Below are 19,237 nucleotides of genomic sequence, written 5' to 3'. Positions count from 1 at the left end.
CCCCTGTCCTCCTGGAGCACACCGTCTGGTGGGGAGGAGCAGCAACAGACGACCCTCCCCCAGTGTCGGGCGATGACAAGGGCTGTAAGGCACAACAGGGAGCAGAGTGATAGATGGTCCTGCTTCCAACAGGGTGGCAAGGGACAGTCTCTCTGAAGGGCTGATGTCTGAGCAGAGCCTAAGCAGAGAGCAAGCATGCCAGGCAGAAAGAGGCAGGTGCCAGGGCCCCAGGCAGGCACAAGCCTGAGAGTCTGAACAATGCCCAGGAGGTCAGATGCTGGCTGAGGGGCCGTGGAGCCAGGTAAGGACCCTGGGTTTAACCCTAAATGTGACTGTCAGCCCCCAGAGGGCTGGCTGGTTCGACTTAAGCTCTGCTGTGTGGAGAGAGGCAGACAGGAGGGGTCAGGAGAGCCGCTGAGGGCTGTGCAGTCAGGGTCCCGCAGAAGCGTGACAGTGGCTGGGGAGGAAGTGAGAGGTGGTCATCCCGGGAGCATGTTTTGAAGCTTGGGGTGTGAGGCAAAGACAAGACTCAGGGACGACTCGTGCTCACTCTGGCAGCACATATGTGAAAACTGAAACGATAGAGAGAAGATTAGCGTGGCCTCTGCACAAAGATGACACGCAAATTTGTGAAGTGTTCCATATATTTGGGGGAATATAGCCAATATTTTGTAATAACTGTAAATGGAAAGTAACCTTTAAAATTGTATAAAAGGGACTTCCCTGGTGGTGCAGTGGTTGGGAGTCCACCTGCCAATGCAGGGGACACGGGTTCGAGCCCTGGTCCAGGGGGATCCCACATGCCGCGGAGCAGCTAGGCCTGTGCACCACAGCTGCTGAGGCCCGCGCCCCTAGAGTCCGTGCTCCGCAACAAGGGAAGCTACCACAGTGAGAGGCCCATGCACTGCGGCGATGAGTGGCTCCCGCTCGCCGCAGCTGGAGAGGGCTCCTGCACAGCAGTGAAGACCCAACGCAGCCAAAAGTAAATAAATTATTAAAAAATAAAATAAAATTGTATAAAAATAAAAATCAGGGCTTCCCTGGTGGCGCAGTGGTTGAGAGTCCGCCTGCTGATGCAGGGGACACGGGTTCGTGCCCCGGTCCAGGAAGATCCCACATGCCGCGGAGCGGCTGGGCCCGTGAGCCATGGCCGCTGAGCCTGCGTGTCCGGAGCTTGTGCTTGGCAATGGGAGAGGCCACAGCAGTGAGAGGCCCGCGTACTGCAAAAATAAATAAATAAATAAATAAAAATCACTATAAAATTTTTTTAAAAACACACCACTGGACAGTGGATTAATGCAAAAGTGGAAAACAGTGACCCATGGACCAAATCTGACCCACCACTTGGGCCAGTTCCAATAAAGTTTTTTTTTTTTTTAGTAAATTTATTTACTTATTTATTTATTTATTTTTGGCTGCATTGGGTCTTTGTTGCTGCACACAGGCTTTTCTCTAGTTGTGGCGAGCGGGGGCTACTCTTCGTTGCGGTCCGCGGGCTTCTCATTGTGGTGGCTTCTCTTGTCGTGGAGCACGGGCTCTAGGCACGTGGGCTTCAGTAGTTGTGGCTCATGGGCTCTGTAGTTGTGGCTCGTGGGCTCAAGAGCACAGGCTCAGCAGTTGTGACGCACGGGCTTAGCTGCTCCGCGGCACATAGGATCTTCCCGGACCAGGCCCGAACCTGTGTCCCCTGCATTGGTAGGCAGATTCTCAACCCCTGCGCCACCAGGGGAGTCTCCCAATAAAGTTTTCTGTTCTTTTTTTTAACATTTTTATTGGAGTATAATTGCTTTATAATGGTGTGTTAGTTTCTGCTCTACAACAAAGTGAATGAGTTATACATATACATATATCCCCATCCCCAATAAAGTTTTATTGGAACACTAAAAATAAAAACAGGGACAACTCAAGTTTGGACCAGAGCAGCACCTTTGATGGAGATGTTCTTTCCCAAGTCCAGAAAGCCTGGGGCAGGAACTGGGGCCATGCTGGGTGCCTTATGTTTGAGATGCCACCTGGAGAGCCCAGAGGAAACAACAGCTGTATGCTCTAGAGTCAAGAGCACAGAGATGACATTTAAAGTCATGGCAACAAGGTGTCTTGGAGTGGAAGCAGGGAGACCGAGGCCCAGCCTGAGCCTGGCATTGCAGCTGTGAAGCCAGGAAAAGGGGAGAAGCCAGGAGAGTCAGGGGTGAAGGTGGGGTCCACATGCCAACACCAGGGCTTGAGTGTGTGTGTGTGGATGGGTGGGTGGGGTGCCCAGACCCTAAGGAAGATGAAGGCCCTGGGCAACCTGACCCCCCGTTGTGGAGCAGAGGGGACAAACGACCCCTGGAGGGCTGCTTCAGTGCCCATCGTGCCCCTGCCGGAGGATCTGGCTCCTCCCACAGGGATTGGTCTTCCCAACTCAGTGGTTGGGGGTGATGACATGTGCAGCCCTCTCCCTGGGGCGGGAGCTGTCCCCAATCCTCTCTCTCCCCCTGGGGGCAGGGAACTGTCCCAGACCCTCTCCCTGGAGTGAAGAGCTGTTCCAGGATCCCCCAAGGCTCCTCCACTGGTCAAGCCTTGCCAGTGGTGCCCAGACTGGGAGGTGGGTTTGGAGGACCTGGGCAGGGCCATCAGTTCTCATCAAGGTCACCCCAACCCCTGCCTTTATCTGTTTTACCTCTCAAGTTGTTCAGAGGAACTTGTTTCTTGGACCCCCAGGGACCCCTCGTACCCTCTTTTCTCTCTCTCTTCCCATCCACACCCTTGCTAGAGCCATTTCCTGCCCCCAGCGCAGGGGTGCTCGGGGTCAGAACCCCTCCCGGGGCATTTATAAAATATGACGCCCGGCCCCACCCCAGACAGCGGGATCACGGCGGGGGAGGCGTGTCCCAGACAGCGGGGTCACGGCGTGGGAGGCGTGTCCCAGACAGCGGGGTCACGGCGTGGGAGGCGTGTCCCAGACAGCGGGGTCACGGCGGGGGAGGCGTGTCCCAGACAGCGGGATCACGGCGTGGGAGGCGTGTCCCAGACAGCGGGATCACGGCGGGGAGGCGTGTCCCAGACAGCGGGATCACGGCGTGGAAGGCATGTCCCAGACAGCGGGATCACGGCGTGGGAGGCATGTCCCAGACAGCGGGATCACGGCGTGGGAGGCATGTCCCAGACAGCGGGATCACGGCGTGGGAGGCGTGTCCCAGACAGCGGGGTCACGGCGTGGGAGGCGTGTCCCAGACAGCGGGGTCACGGCGGGGGAGGCGTGTCCCAGACAGCGGGATCACGGCGTGGGAGGCGTGTCCCAGACAGCGGGATCACGGCGGGGAGGCGTGTCCCAGACAGCGGGATCACGGCGTGGGAGGCGTGTCCCAGACAGCGGGATCACGGCGGGGGAGGCGTGTCCCAGACAGCGGGATCACGGCGTGGGAGGCATGTCCCAGACAGCGGGGTCACGGCGGGGGAGGCGTGTCCCAGACAGCGGGGTCACGGCGGGGGAGGCGTGTCCCAGACAGCGGGGTCACGGCGGGGGAGGCGTGTCCCAGACAGCGGGGTCACGGCGGGGGAGGCGTGTCCCAGACAGCGGGGTCACGGCGGGGGAGGCGTGTCCCAGACAGCGGGGTCACGGCGGGGGAGGCGTGTCCCAGACAGCGGGATCACGGCGCGGGAGGCGTGTCTGGGGCTTGGGAGCTCCTGGCTGGTCCCAATGCACCCACAGCCCCATCTACTTGCTCCCTGCTCACCCGGCACTCGTACCCGTCTTCCGGAGCAGGGCTCTCAAAGCCAGCCCTGGTCTAGAGCCTCACCTGGAACTTGGAAAGGCACACTTGGCAGACGGCCTGACTCAGAAACCCGGGGGTGGACCCTGACAATCTATGCTCCGATACCCCCGCGGGGGAAAAATGACGCAAGCACAAGTTTGAGAACCACGGGCCTAGACCAGGGGCCAGCAAACCATGACTCAAGGGCCAAATGTGGCCCAGCTGTCCCCGCAAATGAAGCGTTATGGGGACAGTCACGTCCACACACTTATGTGCGGTGTGGGGAGCAACCGGCGGAGAACCGGTGGCCACGTGGTGGCTGGCCTGCCGGTGACAGATGGGGACCCCCCTCCACTCAGCCCACCCACTGGGGCAGGCTTTCGTCCCTGGTCGTCGCCTCCGCCCTCACGGGTCTCGAGCAGCGGTCCGAGGGCCTGGCCTCTGCAGACAGACACGTGGGGACTCCATGGGGGCAGAGCAACCGCGGGTCCTGAAGGTATGGTGGGCACTGGGGAAGCAGCCCCCCACCAGTCCTCTGGGAAAAGCGCACCCCCTCTCTCCTGAGGCCCTGGCAGACACCGGGGGGCCAAAGGCTCCCTCAGCTTCTCCCCCTTTAACAAAGCCATCCGAGGGGCCAGTCACTGCGGGACACCCTCATGAACACGATTCCTTCGGCCTGGGACGCACCTGTGTGTCACGTGAGGCCCCTGAGGCTCCGCGAGGCTCCTGTGGCCAGTGAGCAGGGCGGGCCTGTGGACAGCACGTGGGGGCAGCGGCAGGCACCGGCTCAGACGGCTGCAGTGGAGACTGAGGGCCGTCAGGTGGGAATGACGAGGTAAGGTGATTTTTAAGGCAAGAAAAGAAAAAGTTAACATAAAATTTTCTCTGCCGTTGGCCCCCTGCAGCACGCCCTGTGCGTCTGCATCACACACTAACTAGACACCCCCCGCCGCGAGACACGCCCAAAAGGCCGGTTCCCCTGGCGCCAGCAAAGTCACTCCTTAGGAGATAACATTCCTGTCTCAATCCCATAAGGGGTCACGATGACCCACCACTCCCCTTGCTGGACTCTGTAAAGTGTCCACGTTACCTTGACGTATAACTCTTTGTCTCAAAAACATATACAACTGTGCTTTGACCTCTAAGGGAGGAACTGTCCTCAGAGCTTCTGAAAGACTGTCCCCCGCGTTAGAATCCTCAGGTTGGCTCGAATAAAATTTTCCATTTTTTCTTCGATTGAATATGGATGAATGTTTTTGTCAACAGGAGGCTCGAGAACAGAGCAGGGAGAAGAGCTGCACCTGGGACGCGGCGGGAGGCGCGGGAGGGAGAGGCGCCAAAGAAGCCCTCCCGATGGGGGATGGGAACCGGGGAGAAGAGTGGGGAGCCTCCTCGGCTAAGCCCAAATGGCCCCCCGAGCTCAGAGCCCCAGCTCGGGCCTTCCTCCCAAATGCTGCGGCTCCACACACCCACCGTTGACACGCTCCTGCCTGAGCCCGGTCACTGGGGGCAGCACCTGTTCCCACCCCGGGACTCAGCCCCGGGAGGGTGGCAGCAGGCTCGCTGGCATGCCCGCCCAGGCCGCTGGTAACTGCACACCGGACTCAGGCCTTGCCTCTCACCGCCTCGGGACACTCTGAGCTGTCACAGAGTAGCCCACTGCTCTGGGGACAAAGGGCGGTGTGGAGGATGAGGGAGGGGCTAGAAGGGACCCAGGGTGACCCGGGCACCAGGCTGAGCCTTTCTGAGCCATGCAGAGGGTGGTGTCGGGCTGCAGGGCAGGCCCCTGCGGGGATGCGGGGGTGTGGCTTGCAGAGAGATGCCACTCTTCCTTTCACTTGAACACTTAGGGGCCTTTGTAGGGGGATTAACTGGCCTGATTTCGTGCTGTCATGCCGCAGGGGATGGGGAGGCCTGGGGGGAAGAAGCGGGGGAAGGGGGGGGACGCCGGTCAGCAGTCAGAACACAGGCACATCCATCCATTAAGGTTGCCGGCTGACATGGGTGCAGTTCAAGGCGCCCCAAAACAATGACAACGTAACTTCAAAGGTCACAGGTCACCATAACAAATACGGTAATAATAATAAAGTTTGCGATACTGAGAGGATTACCAAAACGTGACAAAGTGAGCAAATGCTTCTGGGAAAACAGTGCCAACAGACACGCAAGGTCACCACAAAGCTTCAGTTTGTAAAAACACACGGTATCTGCAAAGGGCAACAAAGCAGCGTCGGCCTGCAGTGTCCACCCACCGGGAGCTGCACTGATGCGAGTGGTCCGTGATGAGGGCGCCCCCTCTGCCTCCTGACCCCGTTTCAGTGAGGTTTCCCTCCATTAATCTTCACACCCCTTTTGGACTCATCTGGTGTAAGCACCGTGTTTCCCTGAGTTCTGCGAGCCGCTCTAGCAAGTTAATTGAACCTGAGGAGGGGGTCACGGACACCTTGATCTACAGACGGTCAGTCAGAAGCCCAGGTGACAACCGAGCCTTGTGACTGGGGTCTGACGTGTGTGTGAGGCGGGGGGACCATTCTGCAGGGCTGATCCCTGGACGTGAGAGCTGACGGGACGTCCCAGGCACCTGCTGAGGCCCAGGGATTGCTTGCTGGAGGTGAGGGGGAAAACACCCCGCCTGGAAACCGGTACAAGGAGCCGAAAGGGACCAAGTGGATGCCTTGCACGCGAAGACCGTGCCACGCGTGTGACCAGGGGCTCTGGGAAGAGTAGGCCGCTGTTGCCCTCCCACTCCCCGGAGGGTCCAGGCGCCCTGCAGGAGCCCCACCCCTGCCCCCAGTCAAGGAGGTGTGAGGCGTGGCCGGGCCCTGGGGTAGGCTAATTGGGGGGTGCTCTTGGGACGCAGCCCTGCAGGGCAGGGAGGTCCAGCCCCAGGGAGACCCCGGCCAGCCCAGGGCCTCGGGGCCAGCCTGCACGGCTGTCTGGAGTCAGAGAGAAGGTGCTTTCAAGCCCTGTATGGGTCAGTCACTGGAGGCACACTTCCTCTGGAGGAAAGTGTGATTTGGGAAGCAGGGGAGGGCAGGGCTTCTTCAGCAAAAAACGTCCCCAGAGAGAACTGACAGCCGAGGGGCCCTGCCAGCTGGAGGAGAACGTCTGCCACCTTGAGGGGAAGCCAGTGGAGTACCGCAGCATCCTCTGCAGCATCCAACAGGACGGGGAGGTCTGCTGCAGTAGACCCTCCAAGGGAGAATATCCTCCGCCCCGACCGCACCCCACACAGGAGTGAACCTGACGTGGGTCACAAGCGCAAATACAAACGCTAAAACCGTAACATTTCTAGAAGAAAACACAGAAGCATTTCTCTGTGACAAAGATTTCTTAGGAAACTCAAAGGAACTAACCATAAAATCAAAATTTTAAATTAATAAACATCAAAATCCCAAACTACACTTCATCTCAAGACACTGTTAAAAAATGAATAGACCACATATAATAAATAACTCAAAATGGCTAAAAGACCTAAACGTAAGACCTAAAACTATAAAACTCCTAGAAGAAAACATGGGAGAAAAGCTCCATGACACTGGACTTGGCAATAATCTCTTGGATGTGATACCAAAAGCACAGGCAGCGAAAGACAGACAGACAAATGGGACTAGATTAAACTTGAAAACTTCTGTGCATCAAAGGACACAATAAACAACGTGAAAAGCAACCTACAGAATCAAAGAAAGTATTTGCAGATCAGGTACCTGATAAGGGGTTAATAGAATATATAAAGGATTCCTACAAATCAACAAAAATCAAATAACTCACTTTAAAAATGAACAAAGGGGCTTCCCTGGTGGCGCAGTGGTTGAGAGTCCGCCTGCCGATGCAGGGGACGCGGGTTCGTGCCCCGCTCCGGGAAGATCCCACATGCCGCGGAGTGGCTGGGCCCGTGAGCCATGGCCGCTGAGTCTGCGCGTCCGGGAGCCTGTGCTCCGCAACGGGAGAGGCCACAACAGTGAGAGACCCGCGTACCGCAAAAAAAATTTAAAAATAAAAAAAAATAAAAATGAACAAAGGACTTGGATGGACATTTCTCTAGATTATATACAAATGACCAATAAGCACCTGAAAAGATGCTCAACGTGACTAATCATCAGAGAAATGCAAATAACGCCACAATGAGACGTCACCTTATACCCAATAGTGTGGCTACTATAAAAAACAACACAACAGAAAACAACAAATAGTGGCGAGAAGGTAGAGAAATTGGAAGCTTTGTGCACTGCCGGCAGGATTTTAAAATGGTGCAGGCACTATGGAAAACAGTATGGAGGGTTCTCAAAAAATTAAAACTAGAACTACCATATGGTCCATCAATCCCACTTCTGGGTATTCAACCAAAAGAATTAAAAGCAGTGTCTTGAGGACATCTTTGCACACCCATGCTCACAGCAGCACTATTCACAACAGCCAAGAGGTGCGAGCCACCCAAGTGTCCATGGATGGATGAACGGAAAAGCCTAATGTCCGTCCACACAATGGACTCTTACTCAGCCTTAAAAAGGAGGTAAGTTCCGGCACAGGCTGCAACACAGGTGAGTCTTGAGAACGTTACACTAAATGGGATAAGCCAGTCACAAAAAGACAAATACTGCATCAACCTACTTATGTGAGGTAAGACAGAAAGGAGAGTGGTGGGTGTTGGGAGCTGAAGGAGGAGGGGCGCGTGCTCTTCATGGGGCACAGAGTTTCAGATCCACAAGATGAAAAAGTCCTGGAGACGGGTTTCACAGCAATGTAAATACACTTAACATTTTGTAACGGTAATTGTTTTGTGTTTTTACTACAATAAAATGAATAGGCAAGGATAGACTAGGATAAAATTTTCGCAAAACATATACCTGACACAGCACTTATATCCTGAATAAAGAACTCCTACAACTCAGTAATAAAAACACCAACCCCCAGGGGCTTCCCTGGTGGCGCGGTGGTTGCGAGTCCGCCTGCCGATGCGGGCGACATGGGTTCGTGCCCCGGTCCGGGAAGATCCCACATGCCGCGGAGCAGCTGGGCCCGTGAGCCATGGCCGCTGAGCCTGCGCGTCTGGAGCCTGTGCTCCGCAACGGGAGAGGCCACAACAGTGAGAGGCCCAAGTGCCGCAAAAAAAAAAACAACCAACCGCCAAAACGAGGCATAAGCCTTGAGCAAATACTTCACTGAGGAAGATACAGGTAAAATTTAATACAAAGAACAATTCATGAGAGGGCCTTCACCACTTTAGTTCAGTGGGGTAGACGGAATTCTAAAGACACAGGAAGAGGAGGCTCCAAGCAGCCACCACTTGGGAAAGGTTGGTCAACTCCTTATAAAGCCCAACACCATCTGCCCTATGACCCAGTAATCCCACCACTCCTAGGTATTCATCCAGGAGACACAAAAACATGTATCTATAAGGACTTGTTCACAGCAGCTTCATTCGTTACAGGCCCAAAGTGAAAACAATCCGTGTGCCCATCAGTAGGAGAGCGGATAAATAAACTGCTGCTTTCGTACAATGGACAATAAAAGAACAAATGACTGATTTATACAACAACACGAATGAACCTCAAAAATACTATGTTGAGCAAAAAGCAGCCTGACCGAAAGAGTACGTTCCGCTGTCGGATTCCACTTACATGAACTTCCACAACAGTCAAAACTACTGTGCAGTGAAGGAAGTCAGAACGGTGCTTGCTGTGCACGTGGAAGCTTCAGTGCTGATGGAGACATTCTGTTCTCTTAGCAGAGGTGTGGCTGCATGAGTTCATCAGCATTCGCTGAACGATGACTCAGATCCATACACTCCCTGTGTGTAAACTATGCCTCCATTTTTAGAAAAGGCAAAAATAGCCGCTGATTTAGAGCTGTATGAAAAAGGAGAGAACATAAAAAGACCGGGCAATATCTTTTTGTTTTATGCGTTCCCAAATCGTTATTTTGTAATAAGCCTGAGCAACCAATAATATACAAACAATAAAACTTATATACCGCTCCATATTGTTTATAAAAATGCTTCCACAAAGTTGGAAGAAATTCTGCTTTCTGGTCATAATTTCTCATCAGTACTTCCAATTTTTTTTCATTTATGAGGTAGTCCCTACCATTACCAGTTTGCAAGCTAACATTCAGAAAAGCTTCAAAAGCGTTGCCTTTTGCTGAGGCAAAACCTGTAGTTCCAGGAGAGAGGCGCCAGAGGGCAGTGCTGTCATTCTGATGTTTCTCCACTTGCGAGGAAAAACATGTTCCCCACACTGGAATTGGTTTCCTGAAACCCAAGTATAAGTAGCTCATTATGAAATGTAATTTAAGCAAGAAAATATTATGTAAGAGATAACACGCCTCTCTCTAACTGCAGGTCTTCAAAAGCACAGTCTAATTGAAGATTCCTCTGAAGTCTTTGCCTATCATCTTTCAACATTATACTACTTCTCTGAGGTTATAAAGCCATTTTTCTCTTTTGCTTGAAAAAAAAACTTTTCCAGTTAATGTTCTAAAACTATTGTTCCAATTCAAAAGCAAATCCAGGGAATAATCCATAACAGGACAGAAAGCAGAGCACTACATTCTGCAGCACTTCCTCACGTGGTATTTAATTGCACTCTCAGCCATCGTTCTCTAGTTTCTAGGGAGTCTTAACTTGCCGTCAGGGACTGGATCAGATCCATCTTTTGCATTCCTTAATGTACAGAGTAACTTCATGGTGGAGAGAGAAGATGCTTAGTAGAAGATGCTTTACTCACTTGGATTCTGGCAATTTGGATAATGTCTATGCTTCTAAAAGGAAGCCTGGACTTTTCAGAGTGGGAAGCAGGTGGTCAAGAGTTACTTTGAATTCAGCCAAGTCAGAACGTATAGCCTGGAAGCAAATATCCATGACTGCACTGAATCTAGACGATATCCATTTGCCTTGGTCTCTTCTTGCGATTTTTAATACTCCTCCTGTAACTGAGCACTTTGTTGATTGAACGTGTATTCTTTTACTTTTTAAGTTCTTTTTTTAAAGTATATATTGTATCAAACAGGAACTATGTTTGGCTGCTTGTAACACAGACCAAAAGTAACAGAGTTTAAAAAGTTAATTTCCCTCTCACATAAAAGAAGTCTAGAGGTAGGCAGTCCAGGGCTAGTGGGATGGCTGGTTGACAGGAACCCAGATTCTGCCATTGTATGTATGTGGGTGGTTTCCACTATCAAGGTCATCTCAAGGTTGAAGATGGCTGCTGAAGCACCAGCCATCAGGTCTGTGTTCCAGGAGAGCAGCAGGAAGAAATCTAAAAGGGCCCATCCCATCCTAGATGACAGAGATTTCCTAGAATGTATTCTTCCACATTTTTCTCTGTGCTCTTAGTCCCTTCCAGACAAGCATAAGCACAAATACACACACGTGTACATGTAACGTGGTTACTTATTTTTAGAATGAGATAATATGCACATTTCCGCACCTCTCTGTTCCCACTTGCCCTTCCTTGTGGAATCCCTTCAGGGAGCAGCTCTAATTCTCAGCTCACTCTTTAATGGCGGCGGCCGGATCTTTTTGAAAGTGCTGTATCATTTTAAAAGTTGCTGACGTGGAGGTGGAAGGGAAAAATATATATATTGCTGGTAAAATATGAAGTGTTTTAGCTTCTTTGGAAGTCAATCTGGCAACATCTGTGAAAATTAAAAACAGGCCTCTCCTTTAACTTTGATATGTCAGGACAGCTGTACAGTGTGAGGCAGAAGAGAAGTGGTGACTACCCATCAACGTCAGGGAATAGCTGCAGCTGTATGATACAGCACTTTAAAAAGTCTTGCCCACCAGTCTGTGGGTATAAAACTCGCTGGTGTCTATTTCCCTTACTCCTAAGGAATGTGAGCATTTTCATGTTTCTGGCCATGAAGATTTGCTCTTCTCTAGACCTTCTATTCATATACTTGTTGTTTTTCGGTTTGATTGTTGCTCTTTCCTGATGGGTTAAGGTTTTTGCGTAGTATATATTAGCCCTTGGTCATCCACATCACAAATATTTTCCATTCTACCCATTGACTGGTTATGGTGTCTTTTGCCATACGACGTTTTTCAGCGTTAATCAAATATGTTTGTATCTGCTTGTATAGCTTCTGGTTTTCCCATCTAGGTTAATAAGGCGCTGCCCATACCTCAAGCAAGATTCTATCCTTGGGCGTTTACTCATCCGCATACAATTTTAAGATATTTTCATCCAAATCCAAAAAGATACCTCATTGGGATTCTTACTGGAATTGTACTATATTTGCATATCAACGACATCTTTCATGATGTAAAATCTTCCCAAGTATACTTTTTCATCTGTTCAGATTTTGTTTCTGTCTTTCAATACCATCTCAGTTTTCTTCATGAGGGTATAAATCCTCCACCTTTATTCTGAAGCATATTTTTTCAGGATGTACATGGAAGGCCTTCTAGGCTCTCGTCGCCATGGAAGCTAATGACTTTTGTATCCCTAGCGTGTGTCCAGAAGCCTTACCAAAGGATCTTGTTGTTGCAGAGCTCACACAGCAGGCACGATACTGGACTCCTGGAAAGGCCTCTGCTTGCAGGGCTGGCCTTTGCCTGGCATCTGGGAGCTTAGACTTCAGGAGGGTTCCCGCCGTTCTCTAACTGATAAGGGTGACTCACTGAGCCTAAACCCTTTGCATAAACGCTGAGGTTTATGCCGAACTGGGAGACTGGCATCGCAGCGCATGTGGGACAGAGGGGGCCTAGGCGACCAGCCTCCAAGACGACTGACCCCTGGGCACTGAGACTCCGAGGAGATTCCTGGTGGACAGCACTTCACACAGGCTGTCACAGCTCATTGCCGGACAAATTAACGGTGTGTGACTTTCCTGGGAGAGGACTCTTGGAAGTTTGCACCTGCTGTTTTCATGGACTTTGCCCATGTGCCTGCTTCCTTTGCTGATTTTACTTCGTATCCTTTTGCTGTCATAACTCTTAGCTGTGAGTCCTGCTGGGGAATCACCAAAACTGGAGGAGGTCTTAGGGACCCCAACACACAGATTATACATCATACCAGCAAAAAAGAGCTTTATCTACGTCTAATGTTGGATCAGTTATTCCATCTTTCTAGGTTTATTGCATTTGCTAGAACCTTCAAGTCGTTTTATTTTAAATTTTTAATAAATTTATTTGTTTTTATTTTTGGCTGTGTTGGGTCTTTGTTGCTGCACGTGGGCTTTCTCTAGTTGCGGCAAGCGGGGGCTTCTCTTGTTGCGGAGCACGGGCTCTAGGTGCACTGGCTTCAGTAGTTGCGGTGCACGGGCTTAGTTGCTCCGAAGCATGTGGGATCTTCCCGGACCAGGGCACGAACCCATGTCTCCGGCATTGGCAGGCGGATTCTTAACCACTGCGCCATCAGGGAAGCCCCTTCAAGTCGTTTTAAACAATAGGGACAGGAGACATCCCCGTCCAGTTCCTAATTTTAACTGAATGGTCTGAATGCTTTGCCACTGAAGAGAACACTTACTGTGGATTTTGGGCTTTCATTCCTTTTCAGGAGCACCAGCCTCCCAACAACTCGGTTTAGACCCCAGTCCCCGCAGCGTGGTGACCGTGAGCAACTGAGCCCGGGACGAGCCAGGTGCGCGCTGAGCTCCTCCGTCCACACTGTGTTTCTCCCGAAGTCCGTCGGTCCCTGATCACCGAGTGTGTTATTTCACTCACACACAAACTGCAAAGTCTGTAGTGGCGTCGCCTCCTTGCCTCACCAGGGACAAACTCACATGATGTCTTACAAAAACGGACACTTGAAAGAGGAAATCGGCCAATTGAGGTGAAAGTGCAGCAAAGATAGGAAAAGCGCTGATAACACTGGCAGTGAAATCGGAGTGGACCCTAACGCCCCAGGAAGAGAGGCTGCAGGGGACGCAGGCCCTGCGGCTGCTCTGGGGCTGGAGGTGCGCGGCCCGGGACCTGGGGCAACGGGGAGGAGGACGCCGAGGGAGCAGGGCCAGCTTTCCGGCAAGAGGGCGGTGCTGGAGGCTCGTCCCGACCTAAGAAGGACTGTGACGGTTCCACGCCAAAAGTTACACGGTGAAAAGAGGGAAGCGCTGTTCAAACCACTGTTTTTTCACTTTAATTCTCAGTGTTTCCAATCTTTTAAATTACAGTGTACGATATGCACTAGACTGACTATTCTTTTCATTATTCTCTGTATTTGAAGCGGACAGTGTTCCACTGTTCTGACCAAGCGTCTCACAGGACAGCTTCGCAGACTGTCTGCATTTTCGCCGCCCCGCCTGCTGTGCAAGAACTGCCTGCAACTCTCTGCTGTTGCTACTTTACTTCATTTTTTTTCTTTTGACTTAGCAATGGATGCTAAATTTCATGAAATGCCTTTTCAGCATCCACTGAACAGAACCACACACCTTTCCTCCTGTATTTATGTGGGACTTGACTGATGGTTCTTGACATGAAACTGCTCTTACATTCCTGGAATAGGCCCTGCTTTGTCAGTTATTATTTTTTTTAACATCACTGGATTCCGTTTGGTGATAATTTAGTTTTTTCTGTCTGTATTCCTAAGCGGGCTCTGTGTAGTGACATTAAAGTCACGCGCCAGCTTCTTCAGATGAACTGAAGGTGGCTTGAGAGAAATTAGTCAGCATTTGGGTCATCTGTTCTCTGCAGGCTGTGAGCCAAGCTGATGCCAGACCCTTTTTTAGTGGTGGAATTTTACTCCATTTAGCCTGTTTTGCTCCCGTTCTTATTTTTTCTTAGTCAGACTTGTGAAGGGCTTATCTATTTTTATGAAACCAGCTTTTGGACTTATTTATCCTGATTAATTTCTATTTCCTGATTTTATATCTTTACTATATTTCTCTTCCAAGCAATTTTTTTCAAGTTTTTTTTTTAATATTTTACTTATTTTGGCTGCAACGGGTCTTCATTGTGGCATGCAGGATCTTTAGTTGTGGCATGCGAACTCTTAGGTGCGGCATGTGGGATCTAGTTCCCTGATCAGGGATCAAACCTAGGCCCCCTGCACTGGGAGCACAGAGTCTTACCCACTGGACCACCAGGGAAGTCCCAGCAATTGCTTTTCTTTGTCTAATTTCTTAAGAATACTTAGTTCCTTTTTCTTTTAGCCTGAGAATCATACACATTTCAGCACAGAGCATCTTTTCATTGCATTCTTGGCAGTTTGTAATTTTTCTTTTAATTTCTTCTTTTGATCCAAGAGTTATATATGTGCATCTTCTTTTTCTAATTTCCAAGCAGTTAAAATTTGGAAAGGAGGGGGACACCTTTTTATTATTTATGTCCAACTTTAATGGATTATAACCAAAAAAATGTGGCCTTTAAATTCTCTGATTTAAAAAAATGTGTTTCTTTGTAGTCACGTACATGATCTATTTTTGTAAACATTTCACTAACCTAAGGGAAAGGATACTTGAAATGTGAGGGATGTTGGATTCTACATACATATTATATCAGCTTTATTGACTGTATGATTTAATTTCTGTATCCTAATTGGTCAATTAGAATGCTCAGGAGTGAACCCAGGTGTTCCAAGATCACCCATTAGCACTGTATTTGCATGAAATTCTCCCAGCATTTCCAGAAACTTTCTGTTCACGCTCTCCATCACTCTGCTGCTTGGTGCACACGTGTTCCTAACACACCATTAATTGTGCCTTTGGCATTACATAACATTCCTCTTAATTCAACACACTTGACCTTAAACTTCACCTCGTCTGATGTTAACTGCACATTCTGCTTTTTGTTCTCATTTATTTGGTATCTTTGCCCTCATCTTTATTTTCAACTTTCACCACTTTAAGTGTGTTCTCTTAAAACACTTAAAGCTGTGTTAGCTGTGTAGTGTAGAGCTGGGTTTTGTTTATTTCTCAGCTCTATTTAGGTACCTGTCCTTTGGTGGGAAAATTCAGTCCACGTAATAACTAACACTTGATTCTGTTCCCTTCACCTTCATGTTTATTACTCATCACGAAGGGACTGCCTCTGACCACTCCCTCCCCAGTTTCCTGGTCTGCCCAGGTTGCAGCCACTGCATCTCTCCCCTTGCTTGTTTGTAAGTCCCCATTCAGGGCTCCCCCCCTTCCACGGCCCTTGTGACCATGGCCATCACGTGAAGACTAGTGTCCAAGTACTTCCCACGCCAAGATGTTTTCTTCCCCCATCTCCCCAACGCACTAACCATGGCCCAGGAGGCCTGTGGAACACTGACTTTTATGATCGGATCCCTACTTCTAAAAAGAAGAATGGGCAGAAGCGGAGGAAAAACAGAAGCCACGGAGAGACTGGGTCAGGAAGTTACTGGATCAGAGATGCTGGTGGCCACCAAGATGGTGACACATGATGGAACTGCAGACGTGTTTTGGAAATTAAATTTTAAGAGAAAAAATAAAATAGTTCAGTGACCACCTGTAAATTGCTCCATCCAAGACCCTTCCCTCCACCCAGATGCCTCTCCTGACCTCCAGACACCTCACAGCTTCTTATACATCTTTGCTCAACTACCCATGGGTGATTCAAGCTCAAATCCATAATCTTCCCCATTCCACCAAAACTGTTATTTTCCTGGCAAAAGATGTCACCATTGACCCAATTATCTAAATTAAACCCTAAAGGCCACCCCAGAACACTGTTCATCACTCAGTTATACATCAAGCCTACCTCCTTCAGGGGTCTGGAAATCCATTCTTCTTGCTCTCCCCAGCTCCACTGCCTGCCTCGGTCCTGGAAGGTCCCCTCTTCCTGCCCGAGCAGCTGTTCTCCCAGTCTTTGGTCTCATCATTTTCTGCTCCTATTCATTCCATCTATTCATCACCCCGAAGCCGGAATTATCTATAGTTCAGACGTTATCATGTCACTGCTCTGCTTAACACCCCTCGCTGGCAGGCACTGCCTTCATTATAAAACCCCACACTCCATTGTCTGCTGGCATTCTCTCAGACAAAACCCCAACCTGAACCAGCCTACCTGTCAAGCAGAGTTTATTATTAGACTTCTGGATGGTGTCACGGACCCCAGGGGCAGGACTGAGGCCAGAACAAAGGATTCAAATGTCCTTCCCCTGCCCCTCCCATCCCTGCTTCTCTGGACATGATGGCTTCAGCCATCACTCAGGCAGCAGGCTGGCCTTCTCCCCACAGAAGAGAACTCCAGAGCTTCAGGCCTTCTCGTTTCAGCCACTCGAGAGTGGCCTGATGCCCTGATCTCCAATTTAAAAACCTGACGGGGGGCACAGTGGTCCAGTGAAGGCAGGTGCCCACTTCTGGATCAATATGGGGCCCACCACACAGATGGCCTGGGAGGAGAAGCAATACTCAGAAGGGGATGTCCAGTGTCCAGAGTTCTCAGGACAGGGTCGGGGAGGTACTGCAGGGCAGACAGAAAAACAGCTGCTCCCCACCCCTTCAGTCTCCCCTCGGGCTAGTTTCCCTGCCTTTGATCCTACACCTGAGCCTTCCGGAACCTTCCAGAACCACTCAGTCTCCAGACCGTGCAGGCATTCCAGCGTCTTCACACAGCTGCCCCTCCGGGCCCCAACCAGTTTCCTCATCAGACTCTCCACCTGCCCTCAAAGCTCAGCAGATACGCCGAGTTCGGGGAGACTCCCCCCACGCCCACCTGCACCAGGCTAAGGCCCGCCCTCGACAAGAGCCCCCTGCGGCCCCGGCTGCCCCGTGACAACACAGACTGCGCTCCTCCTGAACACTGTCTCCTCACTGAACCATGAGCTCTTGCGGGCGGGAAGCCTCCTTCACTTCTACCTCCAGCGCCCTGTGCCTGGCGCCGGCAGGTGTTCACCTGTCCAGAAAGCTGCCTCTTCCTAAAACTACTTACGTTGATAATCTCCTTCTGCACTTCTAAGTCAGAACTGCTGGGATTCACTAATCCACTTCACATTTAGCAAGTCGCTCTTACATCTGAGCACAGCACTTTGACATCTCCATGGCAATAAGCCCCGTGACAGGAGGTGGCTTTGCCAGCTGCCTCGAGGCACATGCACTGGCCAGCACCATCGGGTTTCCCTGCCGGAGAAGCCTGGACAGGCAGGAGCACCGTCTGGGTGTATGCCCGTGGCTTTCACCCCGCCCGTGGCCCTCCTGCTCCTCTCAACACAGGGCCACCCCTCAGCCCCTCCCCTCCTGACACTATGCCGATACCTCCCTCCCTCCCCAGGCTGTGGTGGGTTCTATTCAAACCGTATTTGAATACCAAGTAGGTGTCAGGTATTTCAGATTCAGAAATGAATACAGATTCTACCCTGAAGAGACATATAATGTGAAACCCGTCTCTTAGCATTTACTAAGGGGCGGGGTCATTTAATCCTAACCCCTCAAAAGGCAATCCAGAAATGCTTGTGGAACAAATGAACCACTTCATTCTGGTAGCATAAGCAGATGCCTGGACCACCCAGGAAACGTGATACTTAATTCTGTCCAGAGACTTACGGACAGCTTTGCAGTACAAGGGGCACCGCTGGGGGTGTACAGAGGCAGAGGAGGAATTCACCAGGGGCAAGCAGGGGCAGAAGTCAGTCCAAGCGGAAGGAACGCTGTGTGCACGGACAGAATATCCAAGTACGTGCAATGCTCAGGAAATGATGAGAAATAGCCCCGTGGCACTGGGACCCAGGCTGCAAGGTTGTGTGGTGACACGACAGCCAAAGGCGCGTCCAGGCTGGACTAGAGGCATCTGAGCACTGAGGTGACGTGCATGCCACAGGGCGGAGGACGGGAGAAGGGGCAGCAACTAGACATCAGGCAGGAAGTTTCAGCTACAAGGCATTCGCCTGCCATTCTGACACCATTCTGACAAAGTGTCTGTGAATCTAAAACACATTAATTAGCATTATATCAACAATGAAAATTTTCACTGAAAAAAGTATTTTCTGGAATGAATTTCACTAAATCTGTATAATTCCCTGCTCAATTTTCTAAACAGAATGTTTGGGGAGGTGTGTTCTATCTATAGTTGTATTAGTCAGAGCTTCTGTCACTGTGGGATTTCTTTGGAGCCATTTTTTCCTGTGTTAGATCTTAGAAAGATGACAGCTGTGTCCATTTTTTAGCTTTCTGTGACTGCTGTAACACACTGGGGGGCTTGACACGACAGAAGTGGATTCTCTACAGCTCTGGAGGCCAGGAGTCTGAGAGCAAGGGGCCAGCAGGGCTCCACTCTTCCCACAGCTCTAGGGGAGGTTCCCCCGCCTCTTCCAGCCTCTGGGGGCTCTGGGTGGTCCTTGCCTCATGACCACACTGCTCCAGTCTCTGCCTCCATCTTCACACGGCCTCGTCCCTCTGGGGCCTCTGCCTCCATCTTCACACGGCCTCTTCCCTCTGGGTCCTCTGTGTGTCTGTTATAAGGATGCTGACTATCGGCTTTAGGGCCTACCCGAAATCCAGGATGATCTTCTCATCTCAGCATCCTAACTTACCTAATCAGATCACATTTACAGAGAGCCCCAGGGGTTAACATGTGGACACAGCTTTGAGGGGAAGTTCAGCCCACTACACTGGTGGAC

General features: G+C 50.8%; 1 non-coding gene across 1 annotated transcript; it reads left to right on the top strand.

Moving 5' to 3' along the window:
- Positions 1-542: 542 nt before the first annotated feature.
- On the top strand, positions 543-649 carry LOC125963714 (U6 spliceosomal RNA). The gene has a single exon (XR_007476104.1). It is a non-coding gene; the product is annotated as a U6 spliceosomal RNA (small nuclear RNA).
- The last annotated feature ends 18,588 nt before the right edge of the window (positions 650-19,237 follow it).

This window comes from Orcinus orca, chromosome 2, assembly GCF_937001465.1.
Source record: "Orcinus orca chromosome 2, mOrcOrc1.1, whole genome shotgun sequence".
Taxonomy (NCBI): domain Eukaryota; kingdom Metazoa; phylum Chordata; class Mammalia; order Artiodactyla; family Delphinidae; genus Orcinus; species Orcinus orca.
Note: the sequence above shows the minus strand (reverse complement) of the source record. Positions and strands in the feature narration are given on the sequence as shown.